General features: G+C 48.9%; 1 protein-coding gene across 2 annotated transcripts in view; it reads left to right on the top strand.

The window, feature by feature from the left end:
- Window positions 1-24,361, top strand: part of ARHGAP6 (Rho GTPase activating protein 6) — a 2,190,479-nt gene that overhangs the window by 2,011,294 nt on the left and 154,824 nt on the right. The gene's annotated exons all lie outside the window — the stretch shown is intronic.

Genomic DNA, 24,361 nt, shown 5'->3' with positions numbered 1-24,361 from the left:
CTTACAGCCAGTGGGCACACTCGTGGGTGCACCCAAGACTCTAGTAGCTGCCACAATTACCACACCATAATACAACCATGCATCCAAGAATCTGCTCAGTGGCCACACCCCTCAGGGTAGTCCAATAAACCAGCTGCCACACACCCTGTCCACTTCTCTACACATACTATTACACTACTTGCAGCCAGTGGGCAGACTGTTGGGTGCATGCCCTCTTGCCACGCACCCAAGAGTCTAGTTGCTGCTCACAATCACTACAGCATAATACAGCTATGCACCCAACAATCTGTACACTGGCCACAACCCACAACCCCCCTGTCCACTTCTGTGCACATAGTATTCCAGTATGCACAACCAGTCCCTGAAATCTTGGGTTCAATAAGCCAGCCGCCTAAGGCCCTGTGTACATTTCTAGACATACTATTAAAGTACTTCAACCAGTGGGCAGACTCTTAGACTCTTGGGTGCATGGCCCAAGCTGGCCACAATTACCTCTAACTGCATAGACTATAATACACCCAAGAATCTCGGGGCATCCAACAAGCCACCTGCCACACACCCTGTCCATTTCTGTACACATAATATTACAATACTTGAAGCCACTGGGCAGACTTTTGGGTGCATTGCCACCACACTTTTGGGACCAAGCCACCACACCTGCCTCAAATTTGGTGAAAATCCATCCAGCGGTTTGAGCTGTAGGTGTGAGCAAAGTTTTTTTCCATTCAGTAACATTTTGGGACCCCCCCACCCCCCTATAACTTTGCCCCGCCTTGACAAAACCTCACCAAACTTGCCAAAATAATTCAGAGCAGTCCATATGTTTTGCAGTTTGGTAAGGATTGGTCCAGGGGGAGCCAAGTTATAAGCCGCCCAAAAAGTGCTCTTCCTATCAGTTGAGGCATTTAACCATAACTACACGACCGCTACAGCAGGCAGTTTAATATATATATATATATATATATATATATATATATAAGAGCGACACATACAGATGGAAGCGAAAGCGGAATGCATAGCATAGGAGATCACTGCAGGAGAAGGAACACAAGGTAAAAATGCAGGTGAGGTAAAGGAAAAAGGTGAGAGGGAAGACAATGCATTTAATGAGAATGAAGAATAAGTGGATGGATAGATAAAGGGATAATGGGTGGATGACTATATTGTGGTGCTGAATCGTGAAAGCAGGTGCTTGGGAATGTATGAGAGAATGTTGGTGTGCCTGAGAGAATGTTTGGTTGTGAGTGCAGGAATGCCTGTTGTTGAAGATTCCACGAGGTGTCAGTTGGAGAGACGTAGCCTGGGTGATGGGGCCCAGTGGTTCATGTTTACCATCTTAATGTAACTGGAATAAAGCTGACCTATGGAACCTAACAGATGTGTCCAAGAACTTACTTTTCTACATGTGGATTGGTAAAGGCAACATGGATAGATGGATGAAGAGAGAACAGACGGATGGGTTGATAAAGGGAGAATGGGCCTCATTCCGAGTATGGCAGTAAGGGATAGCGGCCACCGGTAACGAGACCGGTGGCGGTGATCCCTTACCGCCATACTCAGAGTTCCCTTCGCGCCCTCGCCCTTAACGCCTGCTTTGAGCAGGTGTTAAAGTCGAGGGCGCAAAGGGGCCTCCAAGCCAATAACTGTGACCGTAATGAACGGTCACCGTTATTTTACATCTTCCCCATTCCCATTGAGCCCTATGGGGGCTCATTTGGGAATGGGGAAGAGCCCTGGTGAATGGGGAATTACCGCCCCACCAACCTTGGAATGGGGCGGTAATTCCGCCATCCACCAAGGCGCTGCCGGTCCGGGTACGGCGTCAACCAAGGCGTTAATAGCGCCATTGGTTAGCGCCGTACTCGGAATGAGGCCCAATGTATGTAAGGATGGATTAGTGAAAAAAAGAAAAGATGTATGGGTGGATAAAGAGAATCTATAGATGGGGTTGGTAAAGCCAGAATTGATGGATTTAACGGTCAAGGAAGAATGAATGGGTGGATGAATGGAATGGGCATTTGGCTGGAAGGGAGAGTAGATTGAATGAAATAGAAAGGTGGATAGATAATGAATTGTAAAGAAGATGGAAAGGGTGCAAGGGGGGAAGGAGGAGATGGGATGGATTGGTATGTGAAAAGGATACTGGATGGATAGATGGTCGGAGAAAGCGAGATGGGAAGAACGTGTCTCTGTGCTCCTCCTCCACCTGTAACTATGTGAAAAGGGAATTGGTAGCTTGTATGGGCTCACTTGGAAATGTTTGCCTTGGGCAGCACAACTCTGGGGCCAGTGACTCATAAAGGTGTACTTTGAGCTTCAAAAATGCTTATCTATATCAATGGAAAATAATTGAAAGATGCAACTGGAATTTATTCAAGAGAGAGGACCTATGAGGGTTTCTGTGTAAAGTGACTTCACCCATATTTTGGCCCAGCTTATTGTTGCAACCGATGGACCAGCAAAGGACTTCATTGGATTAAAGTTAGCAGCATGTTTTCTGTTCTTCACAACTGGGCAGGTTCTGGGTCCTTTAAAAATCCTTTGTATCATGGACTTCAAATCTTCTCTCCTCCCACCTTTCTTTCAAGGTCACCTTGGTGGAGCAGTCACTCAGTATCTGCGATGTATAGTGATCCACAGTACTTTATTTGCTTTCACTAATTCTGTTGCAGGTGAAATCCTGACTCCAAAGTTTGTTCCCATGGACTTGCCTCACTGGTATCTCTCCCAACCCCTAACGTGGTACCACTAGGTTTCCCAGCTTGGTCAGAGGCAGAAGAATACACTGTTAAGTAGACCCCACGGATGGGATTGCCATCCCTTTCCCACACCCTATTCTTGCCATAGCCGAGTTTCTCCAAGTGCTCTATCCTAAGGTCCGGGAGCCACCCCGCCAGTGTCCCCTTGTCTCCCCTGCCTCCTGCTGTGTCCCCATGTCTCCCCTGCCTCCTGCTGTGTCCCCATGTCTCCCCTACCCCCGCCAGTGTCCTCATGTATCCCCTGCCACCACCAGTGCCCCCATGTCTCCCCTGCCCCCACCAGTGTCCTCTTGTCTCCCCTGCCCCCCACCAGTGTCCCCTTGTCTCCCCTGCCCCCGCCAGTGTCCCCATGTCTCCCCTGCCCCCCGCCAGTGTCCCCATGTCTCCCTTGCCCCATGCCAGTGTCCCCATGTCTCCCCTACTCCCAGCCAGTTTCCCCCTGTCTTCCCCCTCTTTTTCTTCTTTCTTTCCTTCCTTCGGCCCCTTGTGATTGCTCTCTTCCCTCTCTCCCCTTTCCTGTCCTTACGCCTTATGCCCCCCCACCTCCTTCTTTCCTCCCTCTCCACTACCCTCTCCCACCCCTCCTCCCCTCCCTTACCGCCGTCTGTCATTTTCTGGCACTATCCCAATTGCCGTCGAGCATAGTAATTCATAGCTGCCTGTCTTTGCAGCCGTCTCCCCCCCCCCGAACCCATGCTATACCTCTATACTTCCCTAAGCACTTACTCTTATCACCGGTCCCTTGACCATTGACAACAGCTCGTCTGTCAGCCCCCTTTCCCTTCTGTTCTCTCCTGCCCCTCTCGCCTCAGCACTATCTTGACAGTCATTGACCTTCAATTGATAGTCACTTGTTTTGTTCCTCTCCTCACCTCTTCTCTCCTCTCCCCTCACCCCCCCTCCTTCCCCCTCCACTTGTGACTCTTGCACTGAAACAATTGTCATCAGGCATAGTAATGTTACTACTAGTTTTGTCTCCCTCCTTCCCCCCCTGCTCTTCCTTATTGTTCTATGCACTTGTACTATCTCTTATGTTTAGATACATGCATTTCTCCCATGTTCCCTCCTCCTTGAAGCGCTTTGAAACACATTGGGCCTCATTACACGGTAGGCGGTGAGCCATGGCGCTATTAGCGCCATGGCTCATGCCGGTAAAATACCGGCACCGCCTTGGCGGAAAGGGGATTTACCGCCCCATTCCAAGGTTGGAGGGGCGGTAAATCCCCCTTCCGCCATTGCCCTTCCCCATTCCCATTTCTGCCCCATAGGGCTCTATGGGACTGGGGAAGGCGCTAATTACGGCACCGCAATTTTGCGGTGCCGTAGTTAGCTCTGAGGTCCCTTAGCGGGTTGGATTTTAACGCCTGCAAGAAGCAGGCGTTAAACCCTCCAACCCGCAAAGGGACCTCGTAGTACGGCGGTAAGGGTTAACGGTCACCGTTGCCATTAACGGTGACCGTTAACTCTTACCGCCGTCCGTGTAATGAGGCCCATTGTGTATAGGCGCTATACAAATGATCAATTGATCAATCACCCCGTCACCATGCTAGGCATCTCTTCAATGCCCCAACTGTCTTAGTTTACCCATTGGCTGATCCTTCTTTCAGCTCCTCTTCCTCTTCTCCTTATTGCTCGCAATCTCCTCTCTTCTGCAGGTCATCCTCCTCTCTCTCTCTCCTCTGTGTCTCTCTGGTATTTTCTGTCTATCACCTGCTCTGCAGTGACCCTCCTCTCCACCAACTCCTTTCTACTCTCCTTGTGCTCCTATCTGCATGGCGACTTCTTCTTTACATTTAGGTGCACCTCCATGCGCTACCCTTTCCCAGTACTTATGTAGACCAAACTTCCACACCTACTCTACTCTTGAATCCACTATTATAGATTGCAGGAACGATATGGAAGTGTAGAATGGCCTGATTGTACTCAGCTGGGTGAGCAGTGGATGCTTTGAATGTTGTTGGAAATGGCATACCCAAACTCTTATTTTCCCAACTGTTGGGTGTTGCATAGCAGACTGCTCAGCAAGCTTGGGCTTCTAAGCCTGTATCTTGAATTCGCCGAAAGAACAATACCTGCTTCTGCAGCTGTCTGTAGGGGCCACACCGTTCTCCATCCTGCATCTTGGAGAGGTATTAATGAGACCTCTTTGCGGACGCTCGTGCACACTGACTAGCGGTAACAAGCAGGGGCCATGGTCATTCTTGTAAATCGACCTTGTGACTCCCTGCCTCTCTGTGAACCACTTGTCCTGGTCTGTATTTCTCAGCTTGCAACCACCCGCGGCAGCGGTTTGCAAAGTGGTGGGGTTGGCTATCACATCTTTGTGGCTTTCCCAATGTAAGAGCATTTGTCAGAGAGAAAAGTGGGTGTACATTAAAGCTTCAGGGCAAGCACACAAGGCTAGCACCGGGTTGCAGACCTCTGGGGTCTGCATCATAGAGCGGGTTGCAAACACCAACCCCCATGGTAAGCTGTGTCCCAACCTGCAGCCGCAAGCAACTGCCAGTGTCATACTGGTCATACTTCAAATATGGCTCTAATACAGATGCTGACCGTGTGATTTGTGATTTTAGTTAGTCGTGTGCATTTGAGGTTGAATCTGAGGAAAGATGTGTGTGAGACGCTTTTACCTCCCTCACAAAATTACTGATTGTGTAGCTGTTATTGTAGACTGTGCCATTAAGTGGTCAAGAGTTATCACTTAGCGAGAAAAGATTCGACTCATTGTGTGATATTGTGTAATTCCGCCTGCTTCTTCAGAAGGAGAGGGATATCTCATTTGTGTGGGGAATATTTACTTGAATTGATCTACCTCCAAGACAAGCAAAGGATCTTTAGAGTCAGCATTATAGAAGAGAGGGTGGCAAATGTACCAAAGCAAAAAGAATAAAAACACAAAGTGCTCATGCAACAAATTTTGCTTTGGTGTACCTTCTGTAATCAGTCCATAAATATTTTGATGAATAGGTGTATGGGTATTGTGCTGAATCTTGCAGAATCCTTACAGAGTTAAAACTGAAATATATGATGAAATGAGGAATGAGAATGTTGGGGACTTCAAGTCCCATAATGCCAGAGGTACTGGGATAAGGAAGAGGAGCTCAGAGGCACAGAACTGCAATGTGTAGTCTAGTGTTCCTAACAATCTACACCTGAGTGGGAATTTTCACTATTTAAATCCCCCTTAGGGGCAGATGCAGGGGAGTAGCAGTAATAGCAGCAGTTATCCGTGGCCGTGTATGCAGTGGGGGCTGAACGAAGACGCCGGGATCACCGCTGTGGCTTTGGCGGTTAATGGTGCTGATGGAGTTGTGAGCAGGAGAAGCCCGAACTGCAGAGGTCACGCAGATGGAAGCGCTGTGGTTGCCTTGGGCAGAGAGGAGCTCTTTGCATATTGTGTGTGTCTCTGGTGAGCACTGAGAAACGATAGAAGCAACGCGAGCTCCAGTCTGGGATGGCGCGAGGCATGGACTTGCAATCGGAGCTGTCAGAAGCCCCAAGTCGGACGAAGAAAGATGAAGTGGCAGCAGCGGGAAATGCAGACGTGCAGTGAAAGACCAGTGAGTTGGCCTTGGACAGGTGACCGCAGGCCATTGCGTCGTAAACCATTTGCTGCAAATGTACCTTTTGAATATGGAATGAATGATAGAAAGCAGTTTTGGCTTAATACACATGCTGAGAGAAACCCAACTAAGAAATATAACTTTCCCTATCCAAGTAAACAAAGAGTGATATTTAATGAAGGCTTTAATTACCGTTGCCCAAGGAAGGAGGGGGGGGCAGTATTACTCCCACACAGTGACCACCATTGGCAAAGTAAAGAGTATGAAGTATTAAAACAAAACTGTATAAAGTATTGCCAAAGCAAAGATGAATTAATTAACAACCAGCATTGCCTAAGTCAAGGAAAGGTCAATAGAAGGAAAGGGGGAAACCGCTTTTTTGGATAAAGAAACTTGAATCAACAGTTACCTAATGTGATAGTAGAAACCTAGAGTTGGCAGGAAAGTTGCCCTACTTGGGGAGACTGCCATCGGGGAGAGGAACATAACTTGCATTGCATGTGGCAAATCAATCATTGGAAAAAACATTATCAATGGGTGTAGCATCCTTATGGAAGAAGTTATGAATGTTACTGTTTTTGAAAGTCAAAAACTTTACTGATGTTTGGCAATGAACCACACAGCAGCGTACTTGTAGTAAGTGTAGTAATGTTAGTAGATTCATCCTGGCCGGAGAGTACACCAGGAAAGGGATTGTTAGTGGTAGTCCTGGCAGGTTAGTGAACCAGGAAGAAGACATTGGAGTACTGCATTATGGTGAAAGCTTGTGGCGGAAAGAAAGTGGCAATGCCACTAATGTGTTTGATGGACTTTGGTAAAGCCATCCTGACGAAAACATTGTTGCATAAAAGGAAGTGCGTAGTAATTGTCTTTCTCAAGAGAAGAGAAATCCTGTTGAAATATTCATTGGAAGAATGATGAACTTTGTTGGATTATAATAATATTATGACGCAAAGTGAAACCCTCCAGAAGTTAAAGGAATTTTGTGTTGGATGAGAAACGTTTGTGTGTTAGCTTTTGAAGTAGAATTTGACTATTGGAATGAACTTCATTCATTAGAACTTTTATTTGAAAAATCTGCTTTGATGCTGGGGAAGGGGATCTGACCGTGGTTAAAAGAATATTTATTCTAATTATTATTTTGTTAAAATTGAACAGCCATTTGAATACCTAAATGCTTTTGTTGTATATATGTGTGAGGAACAGATATCCTTGTGCATTAAGGTGTTTTCCTTTAGTCTTAGTTTCATAGGCAGGGAAACCCATGTTGGGTTAGGGAAAGCAAGGCATTTATCACACACTTTTAAGTTCATAAAATGGCTTCTTGTGAAAAACCTTTATCATGTTGTCCGCCTCACATTTCTTACCCCTCACAGTATGCCTTTGTGATATGTATTTGTGTTCCAACATCGAGAATGTTATCGGCATGTGAAGGGAGCCAGTGTCAAGTGTGAGAATGTGTTTGCGCACTACACAAAGTAGCTTGACTCTGGAATTCATTTGTTCTTTCATAGCCTTTAGGAAACCACTAAGCAGGGCATTTACACATTTCCCTACATTCGGTAAAAACTTGGAGAAGAGATGCTAACAAATCTTAGGGGACTGGCTTTGTATAGTAGAGGAAAGGTTAATTGGAAGCACCCAAACTTTTCGGCCTCTTCATTGCCTCAATTTTTAATCACATCAACCAAACATCTAGGTAATGCTAAGATACCCTTACTTTTATTTGCGGATGACGTAATACGGATTCCCCTGGCACCAGTGGGTCTAGCGGAAGCAGTGTGCAGTTGTTCCAACAGTTTTGTTTTGATAATGGCTTGGAAAAGAAACCAGCATAAAACCCAAAGCCAGGATGTTTGTTTCATGCTCCTCTGATTAATTAAGGGTTAAAATCTGTCTGTAATGGTTGAAGGCAAGTCTTTGCAGCAGGTTAATATGTATGATTATCTTGCAGCAATATTTTAGCGCAAAAGCAGGTGGTCTGAACAAGTAGCCAACGCAAAGCAAACTTTCAGTAGGACCTGTAAGGCAATCACAACATTCGCAAAGTCGCATGGTAATAGACCCATCAGACCCTTGCTTGAAGTATATAATCGAAAAGGTAAAACAGCTTTGATGTATGGTTCCAAATTATGGGGACACACAAGAGTAGATAAAAAGTATCAAGGATTGAGAATACCTCCATGTGTAAATTGCTTTGTTTTCCTAAGTGGACACCCAATGTGCCAATTCAAATGGAAATCAATTGAGAGATGGTATGAAGCATGATGTATATCGATCAAACCAATACTCTATTGCAGGGTGCAAAATTTCAAGTTGTGAGCTACTAGGGGCGCTGTTGTGCACGAGAGAAAATGGCGGCTCTCGTGTGTGCTCCGGCTAGACCCAGGCCCGCAAAGCCAGAAAAGATAATTTGCAGGCACCGGCTATCCGCGATTTTTGCAGATAATGGGTAACAATATCTTCAAATGTCAGGCTGATCGGTGCGGGGATTCCAGAGATAGAGGCCCGGATGATCCGCGGGCGGCCCGGGAGTCAGCAACCGGCGGGAGAAGAGAGGAGCCCCGCCCCGTGGCAGCGGGTGCGGCGGCATCGGGCCGCTCCTGCCATCCATCCAGCGGGAGAAAGCCGCGGCTGCCCCGGACATCGTGGACCGCCTGCTTGGCCCCCCTGCCGCCTTCTTCGCCTAGGAGGCCCGGACGGGTGACGGCCTGCTCTGAGATTGGACCGCATTTGAAGAGGTAGGCCCTTCCTGCTCCCAGCAAGTAAATCCGCTCACGCCTCGCAACCAGCGAGCCACCCAGCTATCCCATGCGGGATAGGGGACTGCGGGACAGGCGGTTAAAAACTCAGCTTATTAAGAGCTTGGAGCTTCACATATCGGCGGGCCGCGGGAGGGCCTCCCTGCACCACCTGCGCAGGCCTCGATCCCCAGGAGCTGTTGAGCCTCTGCGCGCCGAAACTAGCGCTCCATTCGTCCATATATGACAGAACCGGGAGAAACGTCTGACCCTTCTAATAAAGCTGCGGCGGGGCACTGATTCCACCGACGCGGGCACCGGGGTGCCGGAAGCGGTGTGAAGATATAGCGCAGAGCGAATTGTGGTGGAACTAACACAGCCCTCCCATTGAGCGCCTGGATAACCCACATCTCCCATTCTTGAGACGATGCCCAAGAACTTTGGCCCGAAGAAAGGCAGAGGAACCATTGACAAATACACGACCGTGATGCAGAGGGAAACCGAGCCTGAGAAGGACCCGGAAACGCCAGTGCATGAGAAGCAGGCACCCCCGTCTACAATGATGGACCCCCAGGCTGTTTTTCAGGCGATGCAACAGGGCTTTGCTACACTCACGGACAAGTTGGATGGGATCACGGTAAGTGTCGCTAACATTAAAACACAACTTGACAAGACAACCACTCGCATGACAGAGGTGGAATCTAGGATATCTGGCACTGAGGACGCTTTAGAGGCCCTGAAAACCACGGTATCCACAATGGCTATTGAACTTGAAGTCCAAAATGTGAAGATTTGGAGGCAAGATCCTGGAGAAACAACATCGGCATTATTGGTGTTCCTGAAGGGGCCATGAAAGGATCAATGGAGAAGGCAGTAGAAGACCTCCTCCGCACACTATTGGGTGATCCCGGATGGTCACCGATGTTCATAGTCGAGAGGGCGCACAGATCACTGGCCCCGAAACCAAAACCCGGGGCATACCCCAGGCCCATCATAGCGCGCATGATAAACTACAGGGATAGAGACCCGATCCTTAAAACCGCCAGAGAAAAACAGGAGCTCAAATGGGAAGCAAATGTTATCCGCATCTTTCCAGACTTTACCCTGGTGGTCCAACAGGAAAGGAAGCTATTTACAGGAGTCAAGAAAATGCTACGTGAACGGCAAGTTCAATACGCAATGCTCTACCCCGCCAGGCTCAAAATTCAGCATCAAAACAAGTCATATTTTTTCACATTTCCCGAAGAAGCGGCAAACTTTATAGAAACGCATATTCCTCCAAACATGGGACAGACTTAAAGTGTGGGCGATTTGAACAAGACTGAGGCCTAAATATTCTCACCCCGTTCTTGAAGTGAAAAGGAACAGCAACGCCAGAGGCTTCCACCCTGGAGGCCCGCATCTGGGATGCTAAAGTAGAATGTACATGTTTAATCTGCAATGGAAACACCGTCCCAAACGTCATTGGGATGTGCGAGAGCAACGTGCGTAATCCGGACACGATACCTATAAGTAAAGCTGGCTTAGGCTTTGGAGACGCCGCAGCCCCCCCTGTAGCAGGTGCTTGAAATGTTGTTGGGTGGGGAGGGATGGATATCTAAGGGCACAGTTGAAGTTTGGGGAACTGTGAGGGTGGGGGGAGGGTCTTACAAGGGAGTTACGGGTTTTGTTATAAAAGAAAAAGCACACAGATATCAGACATGTCGACATTCCAACTCACAATGGCAGATTATAAGTGGCCACATGGCTGAGAACACCCCATTGACAATGGCTAACTTCGACAAAGGCAGCATTAATATGATTAGCTGGAATGTAAGGGGTCTGGGATCTAGGATTAAGAGGAGGCAGATTCTGGCCTACCTCAATAGGCATGCTGCCAGGGTGGTCTTCCTACAGGAAACGCACTCTGGTCCGCGACAAGGACAACGGATGCTAAATTGGGGCTCACATCAGTATTTCACAACATACTCCAGCTAGGCGAGAGGGGTAGCAATTCTGATTCATAAAACACTGTCCTTTGAATGTATTGATGTTGAGTGTGACCCGGGGGGGGAGATATGTCATGCTTCACGGCAATCTATATGATAAAGAATTTGTCTTTCTGAACCTGTATGGTCCGAATATTGACCAACCAGTCTTCTATGCCTCAGTGTTTGAAAAATTGGCAAGATACCCGACTGCCCGGGTGATATGTGGCGGGGACTTTAACACAATTTTAGATGTACATCTTGATCGCACATCTACGCAAGTTACAACTCTGACTAAAGCAGCGCAAGCAATACACCTACATTTGGCTGATCTACAACTAAAAGACGCCTGGAGGACTTGAATCCTATCAGTAGGGAATACATCTATTACTCCACAGTCCATGACATGCACTCCAGGATAGATTTATGGCTAATAGATGGAGACAGCATGGCATGGTCACAGACTCCCATATACACCCAAGAACGTACTCAGACCACTCACCGATACAACTGACACTAAGAATCCCTGGTCGGGTCATCTCCAGACCACCTTGGAGATTCAAGCCTGCGGCCCTGAAAGACCTGGTTTATAACAACTCGATGAAACAATATATACAGGACTACTTCGATAACAATGAACACTCTGTCTCGACCCAGTCTATACTATGGCAGGCGTTCAAAGTCTGCATCAGAGGTCACTCATTATCCGTGGAGGACGGAATCCTCAGACATTAGGAATAGGTTAATTAGACTAGAAACTCACATATCGTCCCTGCAATCACAGTACGCATCCTCCCCGTCACCCCAGCTCAGCTCTGAATTAAAGACCAAATTAGACGAATACACCGAGACCGCAGAACAAGAGGTCAGATACTTTGATCGACCAGCTGCAGCCCGAAGATATGGGGAAGGGGAACACCCGGGGAAATTATTAGCAAGAACAGTACGTGTAGAGAATGGCCCCACAACCATACCCTGCATACAGATGCCTGATGGCACTGTATCCACCGACCAAGACAAACTGAAGGAGACCTTCTATGCTTATTATAAAGACCTATACTCCCCGCAAAGCGCTGTAACAGATGCCGAGATTGAGAGCTACCTAGCCCAGATACCCATAACCCTTTTAGCGGATACCACTAGGGAATCATTGGAGGCACCCATCACCGAACCCGAAATACTTGATGCAATAAAAGCTCTCCCCAACGGGAAAGCGCCGGGCTCAGATGGCTAAGTGCTGAGTTCTATAAAGAATTCAGTAGTGAACTGGTTCCCAGGCTCCACGCTGTATGGGTGGAGGCACTGGACACAGTAGAACTCCCCGAAACCACCAGGAAAGCTATTATTACTCTCCTGCTAAAATCAGGGAAGCCCCCTGGGGACTGTGGGTCATACCGACCTCTATCCCTAATAAACACCGATGCCAAGATCCTGGCCAAAATAATAGCAACAAGGCTTACACCACTGATGCCATATATGATACATGAAGATCAGGCTGGGTTTATATTGGGCAGATCTACGGCAACGAATATAAGGAGATGCCACCAAATCATTGCCACGATACCCCCAGAAACCCAAGGAATAGCGGTCTCCCTAGACATGCGGAAAGCATTCGACACTGTCTCATGGCCATTCCTGTTCGGGGTGTTACGAAACTATGGATTTGCCCCAAACTTCATAAAGTGGATCCAAATTCTTTACACGCGGCCATACGCTAAGATCAGAATTAATGGGTCTTTCACGGACATACTTGAACTACTGGGGGGGCACCAGACAGGGCTGCCCACTCTCCCCACTACTCTTCGCCCTGGTTATTGAACCCCTTGCGGACATACTCAGATCCCGTTATAGCACATTCGGGATATGGCTTGAAGGTAAGCCACATATTAACGCTTTATGCGGATGATATTTTGTTATACTTGAAGAACCCAGACCGCACATTGGAACAGGTGCTGGCTGCAGTGAAGGAGTTTGGCGAATATTCAGGTCTTCGCCTAAACCCCAATAAGTCTGAGATATTCCCGCTCACAGATGCCACCATATAGCCCCAAAACCTCCACGGCCTCATATGGAGCCCATTACACATTGTTTACCTAGGCGCTGCTGTCGCCAGAACCGCTCAACTGTCCCGAACACTGAACTACAGCTCACTGGCAGATACACTTTGCACCAAAATAAAGCACTGGAATGCCCTTCCTATATCAATGATGGGGAGGATAGCATTAATTGAAATTATAATTTTGTCTAAACTTTTTTATCTGTCCAGTACAGTACCGGTGTGGCCGGGTCGCGCACTGTTCTACAGAATCAATAGTGCATGCATAGCGTTTGTATGGGGAGGCCACTCGAGGCTTAGCTGGAGGGTGCTAACAGATACGTACCCCAGAGGCGGCCTAATGGCCCCCGACGTGGAATTGTATTACCTGGCAGCGCAGGCGCAATATGCTGCCGACTGGGCCACATGCTTCCTCAACCCTGGCCACCGACCGCCTCCTGCGAGAGAACAGGAGGCGATACTGGCCCTACAGAAAATCACTAGGCCCACACCTAAACGATATAACACTATGCATCCATCCAATGTCACAATCACTGCATGGTCCAAAATAAATGATATGTTTGGCGCCAGCAAGCTATACCACCCGAGCATGCCACACAGCCTTCCCCGTAGACAGTGCAGTGGCATTGCACTGGACTGCCAGAGGCATCACACAATGGGGACAGATGTTTCGGGATAAACAATTTTTGAAGTGGAATGAGATTAAAGACACGGTAGAATACACAAACACACACAGACAGCAGTTCGACAAGGTTGCAGCAACCACACAACGGATTTACCCATCATTCCCGAATGAACCCGAAATAAATATGGGTCTTGGTTACATATTCACGGGGGGGACTCAGAAGGTCACGGCCTCCACTCTCTACAAAACTATAATGCAAACATGCCCAAAACCACCCCACGCTGCAAAGGCCGGTTGGGAGCGGGATCTGGACCACCCGATAGAAGAACAGGATTGGTCCCAGATCTGTGCACTGACTAAGCTGATATCATGCAACTCTAGATTCAAATTGATCCACTATAAAATTATCCATAGAACCCACTACACGCCAGTGAAACTCAAGCGTCTATACCCTGCTCTCTATGGCAATTGCCCAAGATGTAACTCTGAAAATGCTAACATATACCATATGCTGTGGGACTGTGTAGAACTGAGTCAATACTGGGCCGGGGTCTTTGGAGCTCTAGATACGATGGCGGACCAACCGGTCAAATGGACACCGCAGTTGTGTATATTAGGTGCGATTGGGAAAATGGACCCAACTTGGCGAAAACTGCTCAATTTAAGTCTGCTGTTGGCAAAAAGGGTCATATTGATGAGGTGGAAAAACGCTCGGCCGCCAACAGTGGAGTACTGGAACAGTGACATGTTGTGGGCTAACGACACCGAAGAATTGTATATAGACTCAGTAATGGCCCCCTCTAAACCTAGCAATATATGGGCACGGTACAAGCAATATCTGGCAGATTCATCTGCCCCTGTTGACGTAAATGTAATGTAAAATCGGCCAATACATGTATTATGTTCACCGAAATTGAATGTCGCAAATGTAACTGCTTAATCTGTGTGCAAAGTTAAATAAAGTTGTAAAAAAAAAAAAGTTGTGAGCTACTAGCCACACAAGTCTCTTGCACCCATTTGTGAACGAAGTGTGGTGGATGAAGCGTTGCAAGCCCATGTGTGGCAAAACTTCAGCAATAGTGTTGCGTTAGCAACATGGAAAATACATATCACATTACAATTATAAACCAGAACAATATAAAATCTGTACTGACCAAGTTCTCTTTTACACTGAATTCAAAATGCAATTTTTGAGCATTGAGTATCCCTTCATTTGGCTGTATTTTTTACCTATGTTGAGTGCATTAGTAGCAACAATCGATGCTGGGTGAGAAAGAACAGGCGCGTTGTTGTGCCTGCTTTCCCCCCTCCCACTTCCTGGTCCTCCTCTGCCTTCCTGCCTCCCTGTCCGCCCACCCCCCCCTCTGATTGGCTGACTAGCAGCCTCCCTCTGGCCTACTCGGCGGCTGCTTCCCCCGCTCGCTTCTTTGTTCATCCGAGCGTGGGAGAGCAGTCACCGGTAGCCTGAGGGATCAGCTGGCTTAGGGAAGCCCTGCCTGGCCCTGCGGGCCCCGTGAGTTCAATTGTGCAAAAAAGTGTTTATTTTGTATGGCGCTCTGAGCGCGTTGTTGTGCCTGCTTTCCCCCCTCCCACTTCCTGGTCCTCCTCTGCCTTTCCGCCTCCCTGCCCGCCCACACCCCCCCCTCCCGTTCCTCTTCCCCTCCTCCCCCTGCCTATATCCACCCCCCTTCCTGGGCAGCCCCCTGTCCGGCAGCCCCCTCGGCTAAGGACCCCTTAGGCAAAGGTTGCGGCTCCCTGTGTGTCTGCAGGTGTCCGCAGGGGACGCCTGGTGCCTGTACTTCTATCTCCACCTTCTCCAGGCCCACCCCTTCTATTCTTGGTCACTTCATTCACATGGTGTCTTCACCTCACTGTGTCCCACAGTTGCGGTAACTAGGGTTGTTCTCCCCTCGCAGGATTCTCACACTTAGGTGACCTCTGTACCTAATACGCACTCACCGTTCTGAAATGTGGTAAACTTGGCCTTGCCGCTTACTTCCTGCCTGTGTGCTCTGTGTGCTCTCGTATCGTCTGTCTCCCCCTCCCCACTCCCTCCTACTCCATGGTGCTCTCTATCTCGCCTATCTTCTCTAACTGCTTCTCTATTGACTATCCTTCTCTCCTCACTAAATCTGGTAGGAAAAAGTTTAAAAAGGACATCCCGGGCTCCAACCCAGGCCTCCCTATCGCTGACACCTACACTAGTGCCTGCTCCAAGGAAACTCTCACTGACATCCTCTTTTTCGTACCTTCGCCTGTCCTATGGACCCTTCATATGGTCTCTGTGCTCTCTCCTTTCTCCTCTTCTCCCATTAATGGTGGCACCCGCTGGGATGTCCTCTTGGCCTCCTTCCACTCCTCTAAGGCCATCATTAATGTCTACACTAATGGGACCGTCTTGGTCCAAGGCCCTCAGGCCAACCTTCATCTCTTTGATAGACGCTTCCCACGCCTCATCAACTTCCTTTCCTCTCCTGCTGTCCCCCCTCCTCTGTCCTCGGCTTCCTTGCCTCTACCCTCCCTCCCTGCCCCCTCTCGTGCTACTTCTTCACCTCCCTCTTCTACACCTCCGCAGGGCGTACCTCTGATCTGTACCCCTCCCCGGAAGTCCTTCAAGGATGGCAACCTTCTCCACATTGCCACTCTTAACTCTCGCTCTGCAATCAAGCATTCTTCTGATATCCGTCACCTTCTTGAGGAACTGGACCTTGACGTCCTAAGTCTCACTGAGACATGGTTCACGGCCAGCTCTGTCACCAGCCTTGACACACTCCTACCTGACGGTTACAAGATCCTCTCCGTGCCCAGGCCCAACCGTGCTGGTGGGGGTGTGGCCCTTATCTTCCCTGAGTGGATTCCTGCCTCTGTCACTCCTACGCAGACCTACTCCTCTTTTGAATGCCTTGTCTGCCGTCTCTCTCTCTCTCCTAGCCATTCCCTTACCCTGGTTACTGTCTATCGGCCACCTGGTCAAATCTCCTCCTTCCTCTCTGAGTGGGCTGACCTCTCCTCCTCACTCCTGCCCTCTACCACTCAACTCCTCTTTCTTGGTGACTTCAACATCCACTTGGATGCCTCCTGTCCCCCCACAGGACTTTTTCGTGACCTCTGCGATTCTCTCTCACTCTCTATTCTCCCCTCTGGGCCTACTCATTCTGCAGGGCACACTCTTGATGCTCTGATCTCTTCTGACCTTCCCCTCTCCGTCCCTCTCTCCACTCCTCTCTCCTGGAGTGATCACTTTCTGCTATCCTCCCACCTCACCCTCCCTACCCCACAGGCAAAGCCACCCTCACCACTGCCACCCACCTTCTCGGTCATCCGACCCATGAAGCGCGTGTCAGTTGAGGCTTTCGCAGCCACCTTCTCACCCCCACCTCCCCCCTCGGCTGACTCCCACCCTGACACAGCCCTCTCCATGCTCCACTCTGCTATATCTGATACTCTTGATATCCTTGCCCCTGTCATGAGAATCCGCCTGAAGCCCAAAGCCAAATGTAACTCCTGGTATGACTCGGATCTCGTCACCCTAAAACGCAAGTGCAGGGTGGCAGAGAGGAAATGGCGTGCTTCATGTTCATCCTCTGACAAACTGGCCTGCCGCCTGCTCCAAAGGCAATACCGTCTCTCCGTTCTCACCAAGAAGAGAGCCCTTATCCAAGCCCGCATCTCTGCGGCATCTAACAACTCGGCCGAACTCTTTAAAATCTGCAAGGAGCTTGCCAACCCTGCTGCAGTCTCTACCTCTCCTGTCCCCTCCCAGGCCCTCTGCACTGCACTGGCCTCTCACTTCATCTCCAAAACTCAGGACATCCTATCCTCACTCTCCTCCTACCACCTCCCTCCCTCTCTGTCCGGCTCTTCCTCGGGCCCTTCTGCAGCCACCCCTCCTCCCTCCTTCTCTGCCTTTCCCCTTTTTTCTGCTGACGAGGTTTCCAGACAAGTCCGATCAATGAAAGTCTCGTCTAAACAGGTTCACCCCTGTTCCTCCAAAACTATCAAGGACCACATTGACTCCCTGGCCCCTGCCCTGGCTGACTTTTGCAACCACTCCTTCGCCTCTGGAGTTTTCCCATCCCCCCTTAAGCACTCCCTTGTGCACCCTCTTCTTAGGAAACCCTCTTCTGACCCCTCCTGGCCGGCTAACTATCGGCCAATCTCCATCACTCCCTACCTGGGCAAGCTCCTGGAGAAACTGGCCATCTCCCCGCTTAACCTCCATGCTGAATCTGTTGGCAGTCTTCATGACCATCAATCTGGCTTCAGAGCTGCCAGAAGCACGGATACTGCTCTCCTGAACATCCGTGAGGACCTGCTTTTGAACCTTGACTCCAACACTCCGTGTGTTCTCATTCTGCTCGATCTCTCTTCTGCCTTTGACACTGTCAACCATGCCATCCTGCTCAACCGTCTCCGTGATAACCTGGGTATCACTGGTCAGGCTCTGGCGTGGCTGACCTCTTTCCTCTCCAATCGACCCTCCCTGGTCCAACTCGGGTCCTTCCTCTCTGACATATTTTTCTCCACCTATGGTGTCCCCCAGGGATCTAATCTCTCCCCCTGGCTGTTCAACCAGTATCTGGCACTCCTTGCCCACCGCATCGCCGCTCTCTGCCCCAACTTTCAGTGCTATGCGGACGATACCCAGCTCATTTTCCGGCTACCCTCGGCCTCCTCCTCTCCCTCCCTCATCTCTGACTGTCTGTCTGCTATCCAGGAATGGTGTGCCGCCAATGACCTCTGTCTTAATGCCAGTAAGACTGAGATTCTGCTCATCGGCACACCCACTCCCTCCTTCCCTGCAGCTCTCTGGCCGGCCTCTCATGGCCCTCTTCCTGCTCCTACCTGCAAGGCAAAAAACCTCGGGGTTATCTTCGACTCCACACTCTCCTTCTCTCCTCATATATCTGACGTCTCTAAGAAGTCACACTACCAGCTGCACCTCCTCAGAGGTATTTTTCCCTTCCTCTCCTTCCCCCAGAAGCTCGCTGTCTCCCGAGCCCTGGTTCTCTCAAAACTGGACTACTGTAACAGCCTCTATCTTAATCTGCCTGCCTCCACACTCCGCCCTCTGCAACTCATCCAGAACAGAACTGCGAGACTTGTCCTTGGCCTCAAGCCCAGGGACTGTATCTCTCCAGGACTGAAATCTCTACACTGGCTCCCAGTGGCTGCGAGGATAAAGTTCAAAACCCTCTGCATTGTCCACAAGGCCTTCTGGGGCCTGGTGCCTAAATACCTTCAACTCTCTCTTCCTAAATATCTTCCTTCCCAAGCCCTTCGCTCATCCGTCTCCAAACCCTCAGGGTCAGCCGCTTCTCGAAGCAACGAGCTGGGGGTAGATCTCTCTCCGCGGCAGGGGCCTCCCTCTGGAACAGCCTTCCTGCCCCCCTGAAACTTGAGGAGAACCATCTTCGGTTCCGGAAGCACCTCAAAACCTTCCTCTTTGCTTCTGCTTTCTCTCTCCCTCTCCCCTGCTAATTCTTCTCTGAAACTGCACTGAATCTGCAACTGGGCCACTCTCACCGACCTCGGTCCTGGGCCCAGCCACTCTCCACTTGCACTGCCTCCCTGGCAACCCCTGCACTGCGGGACTGTCTCTGTATCCCTACAGCCCCCCCCCTTCCAAGCACTAGTTCTGCACTTACCTTGCACTTGCCACCAGCTGGCCCTTTTATTTATTTATTCTACTTACCTTGTACTGCACTTCCCCCCTCCCCTTCCCCATGCACCTCTCCCTTCCCCCTCCCCCTGCACTTGCGCAATCTGAATGACACCTGGCCTAGTAGGATCGTTGTCTGTCTTCCCCTTGTTCCCCCCTCCCTGCCTCGTCGCACCTTGAAACACTTGTGTATAGGCGCGTTACAAATGCCTTATCATATCATATCATATATCATATGATCACTTTAAATCCCAATACTGCATTGCTTTTTAAGCTGTTCTTTCTGCTCTTTCTGATCCTCCAAGTCAGAAAACACTAGGGTTGGGGGATGTTCTATCAGTGTTGGATTGGTTGGCTGCCTTAGGCATAAGAGAAAAGAACATACCAAGAAGAGAACATATCTCTGAAATCAGACGCAAAGTGCACTGGATACCCGTTCAAGACCGGATCAAATTCAAAACCTTGGCAATCACCGACAAATGCCTCACTAACATTGCTTATAAATATCTTACCAATCTGCTTACTCCAACCCAAACCATCAAGCCCACACGCTCCGCATCAGCATTCCTTCTCACGGTTCCAAAATTCAAAAGAATTAAGGCAGGAGGACGCAGCTTCCCAGTTGTGGCAGCCAATGGCTGGAACGCCCTACCCTTAGACATCAGAGCAGACCCTTCCCACACCTCATATCGTAGAAAACTCAAGGCCTTGCTCTTCACCTCCAATGTGTAGCCCTCGCTGCTTTAATGTTCACAGTATACTTACTACACTATATGCCGCTGTAAATACACCCATCTACTGTCACTTCTATTGTCTCTTCATCAGCACTATACTTATGTGAATAATATTGCACAGGTAAATATCATTGACTATTTGAGTTACGGTTCCTATGCATCTGTAAATTATCCTATGCCAGTAAATATATCTATCATAATATATGCCAAACTTAAGTTTTTTATTGTTGAATGTACTGCATTACCTGTTTTCCAGCACCCAGATACCTACGGGTTTGGCGTGCTCTATAAATGCTAAATAAATTTCTACCTAAGGTGGTCATTCCATCTCAGCCAGGAAATTGAGCTCCCACATTCTTTCCAGACCCCACATCAGAGGCAGACAATGTTCAGCATTGTCAATATGTATGTAGGATTCTAAAGTTCTATTTAGACCGGACAGAAGAGTTTAGGAAATCGGACACTATTTTTGTCACCTTCGCATGCTCCCCTCTGGGTCCAAAGCATCCAAAGCCTCGATAGCTAGGTGGATTGTAACAGCAATTACTGAAGTCTATACACCTCAAAACAAGCCCCCTTCGGCAGGAATCTATTCCCACACCGTAAGAGCTAAAGCAACAGCTGTGGCATACCAGAGGTAAGTGCCTTGGGATATAATCAATATGACGGCAACCTGGGCATCCCCATCTGCCTTCTGTAAGCATTACTGCTTCGATAACCGTGCTAGGCCAGGTGCAGCATTTTGTCATGCAACGCTGAAAGATCTGTTTCGTTATCAGCCCCCTCCCAGTTTAGCTGGTGCATTGTAATCACCTGTGCAGTATGGAGTAAAGGGGACGGGAAGTAGGAATTAATACAAAGTTACAGTAGTAACTGAAGTATTCCTAGTCCCCTTTCCTCCATACAACCAACCCTCCAGCCCCCATATTAAAAAGTTGCCAATAGGGATCATATTGTGTCCGATGCTACGAAGGGGACTGAGGTGAGGCGCCGGCAGGTGGGGGTCAGCTGGGTGTGGTTATTCCCAAGGGCCCGCCTCCACACGCTCTAAATTTAAAGGGAAAAGTACATTTTTGCATTGCGCAGTGGTTCCAGTACCATCCCTGTACAGGCACACCCATGCAGTATGGAGGAAAGGGGACTATGGACTAGGAGTACTTCAGTCACTACTTTGAGTAACATTATTTTTCAGCAACGCTTCAGGAGACCAACCCAAAACGGACAGAGATTCCTCTGTAAGAGAAACCAGTATTTATGAAGCCAACCGTTTTTTTTTGTGTTGGCTCTGCTATTAATGATACTGCTATAAATGGTAATAACGGCCCATAAAATGGTAGCAACTCTAAAATAGTGTGATTATCTGGCCAACTGATTGCAGTGCCTGACAAAAGCCGATCTAATCATTATACTCAAACGAAAACTGTTGGCTTTGTGTATGCTTATTTGAACAGGAATTCAGTGCAAGGAATAGATATCAATCAAGTGGCTGAAGACACCCTTGTCTGCAGTCATTGCTGGTTGCTGGTCATTGACTCTTGGTAGTGAGTCTTTCTACTCCCTTCTTTGTTTTTGTTGGTGGACCCACTTAAAACCTCTACGAGGCCGCAGAGTGCTGCGGAGTTCTGCAGTCATTGCTGGTTGCTGGTCACAGACTCTTGGCAGTGAGTCTTTCTACTCCCCTCTTTGTTGTTGTGGGTGGACCCACTTAAAACCTCTACGAGACCGCAGAGCGTCTGCGGAGTTCTGCAGAGTTCTGCAGTCATTTCAGTCTCTGCAGCGAAGGTGGCGATGGTGGACCCCGCGAGACAGCACACGACGGAAGAAGAGGAGATCCGCCGTCTCCACAGTGGCCGGCAGAAGAGAGACGTAACAGGAACTCTTCCAAAGCCAGAGAGCGCTACGACCTCGGCCCCGCCTTCAGATCAACGCGACTCGCCTCCCTCACCGGAGGAGCCACAAGAAATGAACCAAGGAGCGACCTTAGGTGAGAAACTTGCCTTGACTACGGATTTAAGCCCACAAAACATGAACCCCACCCCTCAATTTCTCCTCCATGAACCCCAAACACAACTGGGGTGTCAGAGACGGGAGTTGGGGCTGGGAGGATTGGGGGGAGAGGCTACAAGAAGGAACATGTGGGCCAGAGCTTGGGGGGGGCAAACAATTCACTAAGTGGATAGAGGGCCGCCCTGACATCGCCCCCTAGGGTGATAGCAGACACCAATATCAACAACTTGATGACGCCTATTGGCAGTTCTAAGCAGATCACGGACCCAGCACCGACTCTTCCCCATACAGGCCAAATCTCTATCACCACTGATAGCCCGAAGAACCGGCAAACTTTAATGGTGCCAACATTAAAGAATCAGCAAGTCAAACAACTCCATGAAAGTGAAGGCAAAGGCGAAAATGCCCGGGATCAAAACCCAGGCACAGAGGACATCAGGGCTATTCGCCCCATCAGCTTAGCTAACCAGCCATCACAAACCTCGATAGAGCTCCATCCAGTAAGTGCCATGGCACACTTGGATAGCCCGCCACACGTCACAAGTGACCTTGAGGGACTGGCAAGTGAAATGGACACCTCATACACGACTGAAGAAGAAATTGACACCACATGGAGCCTCAATATCCAAAAAGATGAATTAATGGAGCCCTTTCACGAACATCAGACAGCAATCGAGGACGCCGGGAAGAACACCCAGCTGCCTCGAACGCCCTGAGCTATCACCTTAGGGAGATCCACCCAAAAGAAAAGAAGGGCGAACTTCTTACCTGCAAAAACATTGAGACAGCGAAATAAATTGTGCAAGGTCACCGACCTCAACCCCGGTACCGACGAAAGCACAACAAAAGATAACTGTCCCTCCAAAGGCAGGGCTTGCAAGCTGACAAAATCAGACAACCACTTTATAGTATACACGGTCCTCTTGACAGCTTCTTGCACAAACAGGAGAAGCTCACCTCAACTTCAATACATGAGTAGTTGGATGCAGAGGTGCTCGAAGGGGTGATAGTTGCTCTGGCAACAGTGCACACCAGCCCTGAGATACACGTCAGACCTGACCTGAAACAAGATTAAAAAGAAAACAGGAACAAACAGAACACATCGGCCCCCCTATAAGATGGCACTTTGGGAAAAAAACCTGAATCGGGTAACACTCCAAGGGTCAATTTATGAGGAGGCATGACAACACCGAGAACCGAGCCACAAGTAATAGAACTGACTGTGCCAAACAAACCTCTTGTGCCAGGAGAAGCCTTGGAATCTGTAAAACTACAAATAACCCCCCAACGGCAAATCAAAATAACAGACAACTCGAACAGGACCCGTGTTCAGCTATTTGCATAAAGAGCACCAGCAGAAAATCAGCAAAGGAAAACTTGAATAAAGGGGAGAACCATAGCCCAACTGGTCTGTGAGCACCTAAGGACACGCTCCCTCTGGATACTCAAGAGCTGGCCGTCGAGAGGCGACAATATCGAGATATGCTGCCACCTATCCACTTTTCTACACCACCGAAGAACAGAAGACTTCGTGAAATCAACCAACCTGCTGGAAAAGAAACAAGAGTAAAAAGCCGGACCTGTATGCGGTCATGTCCGCGGTAACAATAGCGCTGGCTCCCTTCAGCAAGTTATATGAATCCATTAACGATACCCTAAAGGATCATTCAACTATGACTGCCCTTATGCAGACCAAACTGATATACCTTGAAGGTTATCTCATTTCGCTTGAAGTGTACAAACAAAACACCAGAGACTCTGGAACCCAAACAACGGACGAGAAAAAGAAACATTACTCAACCAAAGTCTCCCAAACTGAAACCGCATCAGACAATAGCTCACTGCTGACGGAGGTGAAAAAGAAACAGGTTGTCAGTAAATTTTCGCAAACAGAAATCATATTAGATAATAGCACATGTCTGAAAGGGCAAATAATCACAGACAAAACCGAGAAACCAGAAGCAATTATGCCTTTAAGTCCCAGCAGACATTTCAGAGATTACACTGGCAGGCCAACGGTTTGTTGTTACTGCTTGATAGAGAGAGATAGCTCAGAGATATCCAGGTGGTGTTGTTTTGGGCCAGGAGAGGGCAGGGTTTGGGTGGGAATAATTATAGCGATGAGCATGTCCATGGGCGGTCAATATGTGGGATGATAATCAAACACCCCCACACAAACTGTCTCCCTCCTCACAGGGCATCTCCCTCATAGCTGTAATCCAATGAAGTAGTTTTGCCTGATAGGTG

Source organism: Ambystoma mexicanum, chromosome 7q (assembly GCF_040938575.1).
Source record: "Ambystoma mexicanum isolate Mex_15411 chromosome 7q, UKY_AmexF1_1, whole genome shotgun sequence".
Taxonomy (NCBI): domain Eukaryota; kingdom Metazoa; phylum Chordata; class Amphibia; order Caudata; family Ambystomatidae; genus Ambystoma; species Ambystoma mexicanum.
The sequence above is the reverse complement of the archived record's forward strand: the minus strand, read 5'-3'. Positions and strand labels throughout refer to the sequence as shown.